Genomic DNA, 6,134 nt, shown 5'->3' on the forward strand with positions numbered 1-6,134 from the left:
TTCAGATAATTACATTTTAAAAGTTATTTATTTTATTTCATTTAAGTAAAAAAAATCTAACATTTTTTTCAAATTGTCCAAACACTTGTGTAACTTATAAGTATTTATATATTTATATATTTATCACTTTTAAGTTATTTATTCGTTTAAGTTATAAATTATTTACTTTAAAATTTTTCAAACCGGCACTTAATAAAAGTCACCAAATAAAATTTAGCATAAAAAATCATCAAATAAAATCGATTAAGGTATAATTTTGAGATCATGGTTGACTCGAAGTTAGAAGCTTTTCTGGTCAATCAAAGTGTAAAAAATAAAAAATAAGAAGAGGAAGAAAAACATAAAACTTATTTATATTTTTGCATAATAGCCACGTTCGAACCTCAAACGTTCTTGGATCAAGAATAAGGTTGGCTGCACAAAAACTTATTTTGATTTTTCGCTTTCTTATTAATTTTTAATTTAAAATTTATGTTTTTACATGTCTTTCTAATTTAAAATTTATGAATTAAAATAATTATAATAAAATTTATTTATTTTAGCCCAGTTAAGTAAAAAAAATTACATTTAACTAAACACTTATTTAATTTATAAGTATCCATCAATTTATTACTTATAAATCACTTATGAATAAGTCATAAATTAATTATTTTAATATTTCTCAAACAGTCACAACAAGATATCAGTAGGACTGATTGTTAGGAATTCAATCGCCTTTTCTCTATAAAAGTGCAACTTTTATTCAAAAAGCAGAGATTTTTGTATTATTTTTAATTTTTTTATTTTTTATTATCAGTTAATAAATTATGCATGCGTTTTCACCTCTTGTTTACATTAATTATGCTTGACAAAAGAATGACGCGGTGGCCTAGATCGTATGATCATGGGATTATAGTTACAGTATGGATATGCAAAAGCCCGAAAAGTATTTTAATCATGCAGTGGTCAAGAAACTCCAATATAGGGGTGGGGTATCAATGTATAGAATATTGTTTTTCTAATAAATTTCTGTTATGCATTTTTGCTATTCAATCAGTAAAATTGGTGAAAGAATAGTGCTAAAAATAATATTGAAGAGAATTAATATAAAATATAACATTTTTGAGTACATAGCAAGGTGGAAGACGACTATCACTTGAATTCTCAGAAAAATACTACTTTTATTCTGCCACAAGAACTTATGTTCGCCTAGTAGTTAGGCCTATATATGGAAAATTCTATTTCTTTCCATTCCCAGCCGGCGGCGAACGACTTCTGCGAATAGAACTTAAAGGTGGTGGAGGACTTTCGTAATCTTCACTACCATTCGGACCTGCAAATTTCGATGATAATTAAATATCAAAAAATCAAAATCTAATAATTGTAAGGACCGGCTTTTGTCTGGATAAAAAAGTAGGTGCCAAACATTCACAAAATAATACATGTATACTTCCATTAAAACTAGGGAAAAATACCTAGCCATGCGGAGTATTCGTTATCAGCAGTTGCAGATGATAGAGAAAGTATGAGGAGAAGACTAATGATTAGTAACCAGAGCGAGTTCTTGATCAGTACAATACTTACATTAATACTTACACTGAGCTAGTTAGCAAATTTACCCAGAGTTATACCTGTAGAGTTGTAAGAGTAAGCACTTAAATTAATACTTACACTGAGCGCGCACATATATATAGAGAGGAAATTAATACATGTGCAGAAAGGAACCAACGCGGACCTGCCCGGCAATTTACATTATTTGCAGCGAGCTTAATATAGAGAGGAAATTAATACACAGAAAGGAACCAACGCAGAACTTGCCGGGCAATTTACATTATTTGCAGCGAGCTTAGGTGTCATTTAGTTCAAAATATGGTATTGAGTACGAATTAGTAATCCCGTTAGACTGGTATACAGATCAAATATCATATTTGATATCATGTATAATCCATATATACAGAGAGGAAATACATGTACAAAAAGGAACCAACACGGTACCTACCTGGCAATTTACATAATTCTCGGTGCACTTAATATTAAATTGTGTATGCCTAGCTATGAAGTACTCTTTCGTCCCTAAAAACGTTTTCTCTTTGTACTTGACACGTTTGTCAATTCACATTTTTGATCGTTAATATCTTTAATTTCATATGAATATTAAATGTAAAAATTTCACCCTATTAAAATACTCATAACACGAATCCAACAAAATCACTCATGACTATATTTAGGCTTATAAATTAGATGTAAATTAATAATTTGTCTCATGTTATGAACAGTACCAACATATCATTTAGGAATTGTTTAAAGGAACAGAAGGAGTATCATATTACTTTTGAACCCCAGCCAGCGTTTTGTTTTTTTTAGCAACTTAATTGCACTTCTTATAACGTTTTTTGGTCTACATTTATTAAATACGTAAATTGAAATTTATGTGTACATATGCAAACCTAACTAATGTATACTAAGTCATGTATAAATAAATTAAAAATTTATGTTTACTGACATAATGCAAGAGGCTTACCTGTGTTAAACCTGATCTTTTTTCAAAAAAATTAGGCTTACAGATCTCATGATTAAGTATTTATTCTTAAAAATTCGGCATGACATACAATAATCTCTTACCACTAAAGATATCTCATCACACTTTCAATCATAATTCTAAATTAATAGTGACATGTAAAAAAGTGTTCTAAATCTATTTAAAAAAATTATTTTTAATATCTCATTACACTTTCAAACATGATCTTAAATTAATAGTGGCATGTAAAACAGTGTTCTTAATTCACTACAAAAAAACTGTTAACAAATATCACTTATTTAATATTGGTTGCAACAATGTTATAGGATTTTTAACATCACTGTTTTCAAAAGCGATGTTAAAATAATATTTACACATCGGTTGTAGGCCTTTTTAAAAATTAAAATAAACATGCGGTATACACATTCCCCGAGCTTAATAACATTCCACCTTAGTTAGTTAAAAACATTTAACCCAACCCATTTTCTTTTCCCACGCTTGTGTACAAACTCAAAGGAATTTCCTTTTTTTCCTCACAAACTCACTCTTCTCACAATCTCACCTTTCAGTACTCTCATTCAAGAACTCTAATTCAAACTTTATCAAAGCCCTTAATTTGCACTCTAATTCAAACCGTAGTTTACAGATTCTTAATTCAAACTCTACTTTTCGAACTCCAATGTTGAATCCTAATTACCTTTAACCCTATCTTTTTATTTTAGTAAAACTCTAGATTTTTGTTAGTTCGGTGTAGAGAAAACTTTATATTGGTCGACTGTGATGTTATCTGCTTCGAATCCGCTCAAATTAGTAAGTATTTTTTAATTTTGTTTCAAAATTAAAAATTTGTTTTTAAAAAACTTTTTCTTTATATTGGATCATCTACAAAGTAAGTTATTCTTCGGTTTTAATGTTATTTTTATTTGTATATGTTAAGTAATTCTTGTGTGTTTTGTTATTTGCAGGGCTTTATTTGTAATTTTTGCTTGGCAAGTGAATTGAAAATCCTATTGGTAAGATCGAAGAATCTAAGGTATGTGTGGTGGAGTCATGCTATTACAATATGCTTCTTATTTTACTCAGATGTTACTAGTATGTTGTTGACTGTTAGATCTTCAAATTGTCATTACTGTTATAGCTTATGAGTTACCAATTTAAAAATCTGAATGTTCTTAGCCTTCATATCTATTTGTAGTTATGACTCCACGTGTCTAGTTCTGCCTAAGTGTTCTGTTACTTTCATCTTTTTGTTGTCTTCGAGCTTAAGAGCACCCACAACACGGGGTCATTTACTATCTAGAATTACGTGAAGTGGGTTAAATATGAAAATTGGGCCTTCCCTACCATTGTATGAAAGAGGAGAGAAATGGGCAGTCCCTCCATGCTGGGACTGTCCCAGTTGTTTACTTTAATATATTTTAATAACAATCATAATCATATATTCAAAGTCATTCGGTAGACATTATTTTTGCTTTTTCAATTTAAAGAGTTACTCATTGATATTGCTATAATATAAATATTTTATTACATAAAAAACCGTGAAATGGACCTATCATTGGAGGCGCGTAGCCAAGATTTGTCCGGAAACCATTTTGCTTAGGTGGGGTCAATATATTAGAAAAAAGGTATGAAGCGCTGGGGTTGCTCTAAGGTCGCAGGCTGATGCTAATTATTTCTAATTCTAGTATTTTGCACTGCTTGATACAAAATTGATTGGTATTAAAAAAAAAGAGAATAGACATTATTTACTGAATAGTCTGAGCTTTAATTAGTCATATCCATGCAACAAAGTGTGTTATACTGTTCCTTTTCTTGGCCAGGGTAACTATAGCCATTCAACTTGTGTTTTCAAGCATTGCATGGGGGACTTAAATTGAGCTTTATGAGAAACTGCTCCTCAGTGTCTTTGATGTTATAGATGAAGAGAAGTTCACTAGGATTTTTCTATGCTTTACATAATAAAGGATGATTGTATAAAGTTTTAATCTTGTAAGATATCATATACTATTATTATACATAAGAGAGTTAAACTTTTTGAAGCCCTACAATCGACTTGACATAAGTTAATTATACAGGAATATTTGGTACCATTTAATAAAGAAAAATAAAAAAAAATAATGAGAGTATAGAATTTAATAAAATATGTACGAGCTAAAATACTAAAATTAGTTTGAGAAGTATGGTAATACAAAATATTATATCAATGCACTGAAGTTGACTCGGCATCGGACCTCCCTTAAGTATTGAATAGGATTTTGGTTGTTTTTCTTTCAACTATGGAAGAGTTCTCATGGTTTGATTTTTGTACGTGCGTACATAGTATGCGTTAAGCTCCTCATAAGGTTTTCCATTTGTATATCTGTAATACTAATACTAGACTACTCTGCCCAACTATACTTGTCCAAGTGCCCTTTCACTATAAGCAGCTAGTTGATGGGGTTTCTTGACATGGAGTTGGGAAATGGACTGAGATAAAGAATGCTTGTTTTTCCTCATCTTCCCATCGCTTAACAATTGATCTCAAGGTATTTTTATTTCTTAGTTTTACGGTTTTCCAGCGCTTTTAATTTTGAATCTTAAATCTATTTTCTTTTGGCTATTCAGGATAAATGGCGAAATCTTTTGAGTGCTAGTTGTAGACATTTTGAGACGAACAAAAGGGTAAGTTATATTGTTGTGACGTTCTGCATTTGTACTCCGATAATTGTAACTTTTTGTTCAATGAAAGAGTCAGAGCTATATTGATGGTAGTATGTTTTAAATACCATTTATCAGACTTTTAAACCATTATCTCATCTTAATGCCATTAATATAACTGAACAATCATATTATGATTACATTTTTCCTAAAAATGCAAACCTTTATGCCAAATATGATATCATAACTAAATTGTAAAATAATTTACATGTTATTTGTGGGAGCAGTAGACAATCCCTAAACTGCAAGATAATTTATCTAGTAGGCAGTAATTTATGTATAATGCAAAGTAGAGGGGTCGAAGGAGCTAGTTTCTTGCAAGACTTTTGATGTGATTGCATTTATCTTTGTACTGTGACATCATGCTGCAAGGCCAACAATTCAGCATCCATATGAAAAGAAAGAAGAAGGTTGCAAGAGAAAGATATTGATCTGTAGCGTTTGAGAATTTCATTTTGACTTGTAATATTGTCGTTTTGAGAATTATATTTTTTATTTCGTCAATGTTGTATATCAGAATCCTTTGTATAGTTTGATAAAAATAATAAAATTGTTATTTATATATGATTGACTATGCTTGTTCCTCTTTTCATTTTTGCTTTTGGTATCTTTGGTGCAAATATATATATATATATAAACACACACACACACTAGCAGATATCGTAGTATGCCTAATACATCATTTCTATTTACACTAGCAGATATCGTAGTATGCCTAATACATCATTTCTATTTACAGAAGCATTGTTGTACAAGGTAATTGACATAGTTAGAAATGATGTATTAAGTCATCTTTCACATTAGTCCAAAACCGATGTCAAAAACAGGTACATATTTTTTTTTTGCTAAGTTGAGTATATTTAGACAAAAAGGACACGGATTAACCCTTGTTCTAGGATAGGCCCCTAGAAACCACTATCTATAATCAATCTAAATAAAG

At 30.1% G+C, this 6,134-nt stretch overlaps 2 long non-coding RNA genes across 3 annotated transcripts; one reads left to right on the forward strand and one right to left on the reverse strand.

Annotated features, from left to right (window-relative positions):
• Positions 1-1,059: 1,059 nt before the first annotated feature.
• On the reverse strand, positions 1,060-1,971 carry LOC141678383 (uncharacterized). 2 transcript variants are annotated; one of them, XR_012557735.1, is made up of 3 exons: positions 1,715-1,894; positions 1,455-1,610; positions 1,060-1,312 (listed from the first exon to the last, which is right to left on the reverse strand). It is a non-coding gene; the product is annotated as an uncharacterized LOC141678383 (long non-coding RNA). The 2 variants fall into 2 exon arrangements; XR_012557734.1 differs by having other exon boundaries at positions 1,455-1,971.
• A 1,041-nt stretch (positions 1,972-3,012) lies between these two features.
• Positions 3,013-5,630, forward strand: LOC141678791 (uncharacterized). The gene is made up of 3 exons (XR_012557912.1): positions 3,013-3,307; positions 3,463-5,022; positions 5,102-5,630. It is a non-coding gene; the product is annotated as an uncharacterized LOC141678791 (long non-coding RNA).
• The last annotated feature ends 504 nt before the right edge of the window (positions 5,631-6,134 follow it).

The sequence above is a fragment of the Apium graveolens genome, chromosome 8, assembly GCF_009905375.1.
Source record: "Apium graveolens cultivar Ventura chromosome 8, ASM990537v1, whole genome shotgun sequence".
Classification (NCBI taxonomy): domain Eukaryota; kingdom Viridiplantae; phylum Streptophyta; class Magnoliopsida; order Apiales; family Apiaceae; genus Apium; species Apium graveolens.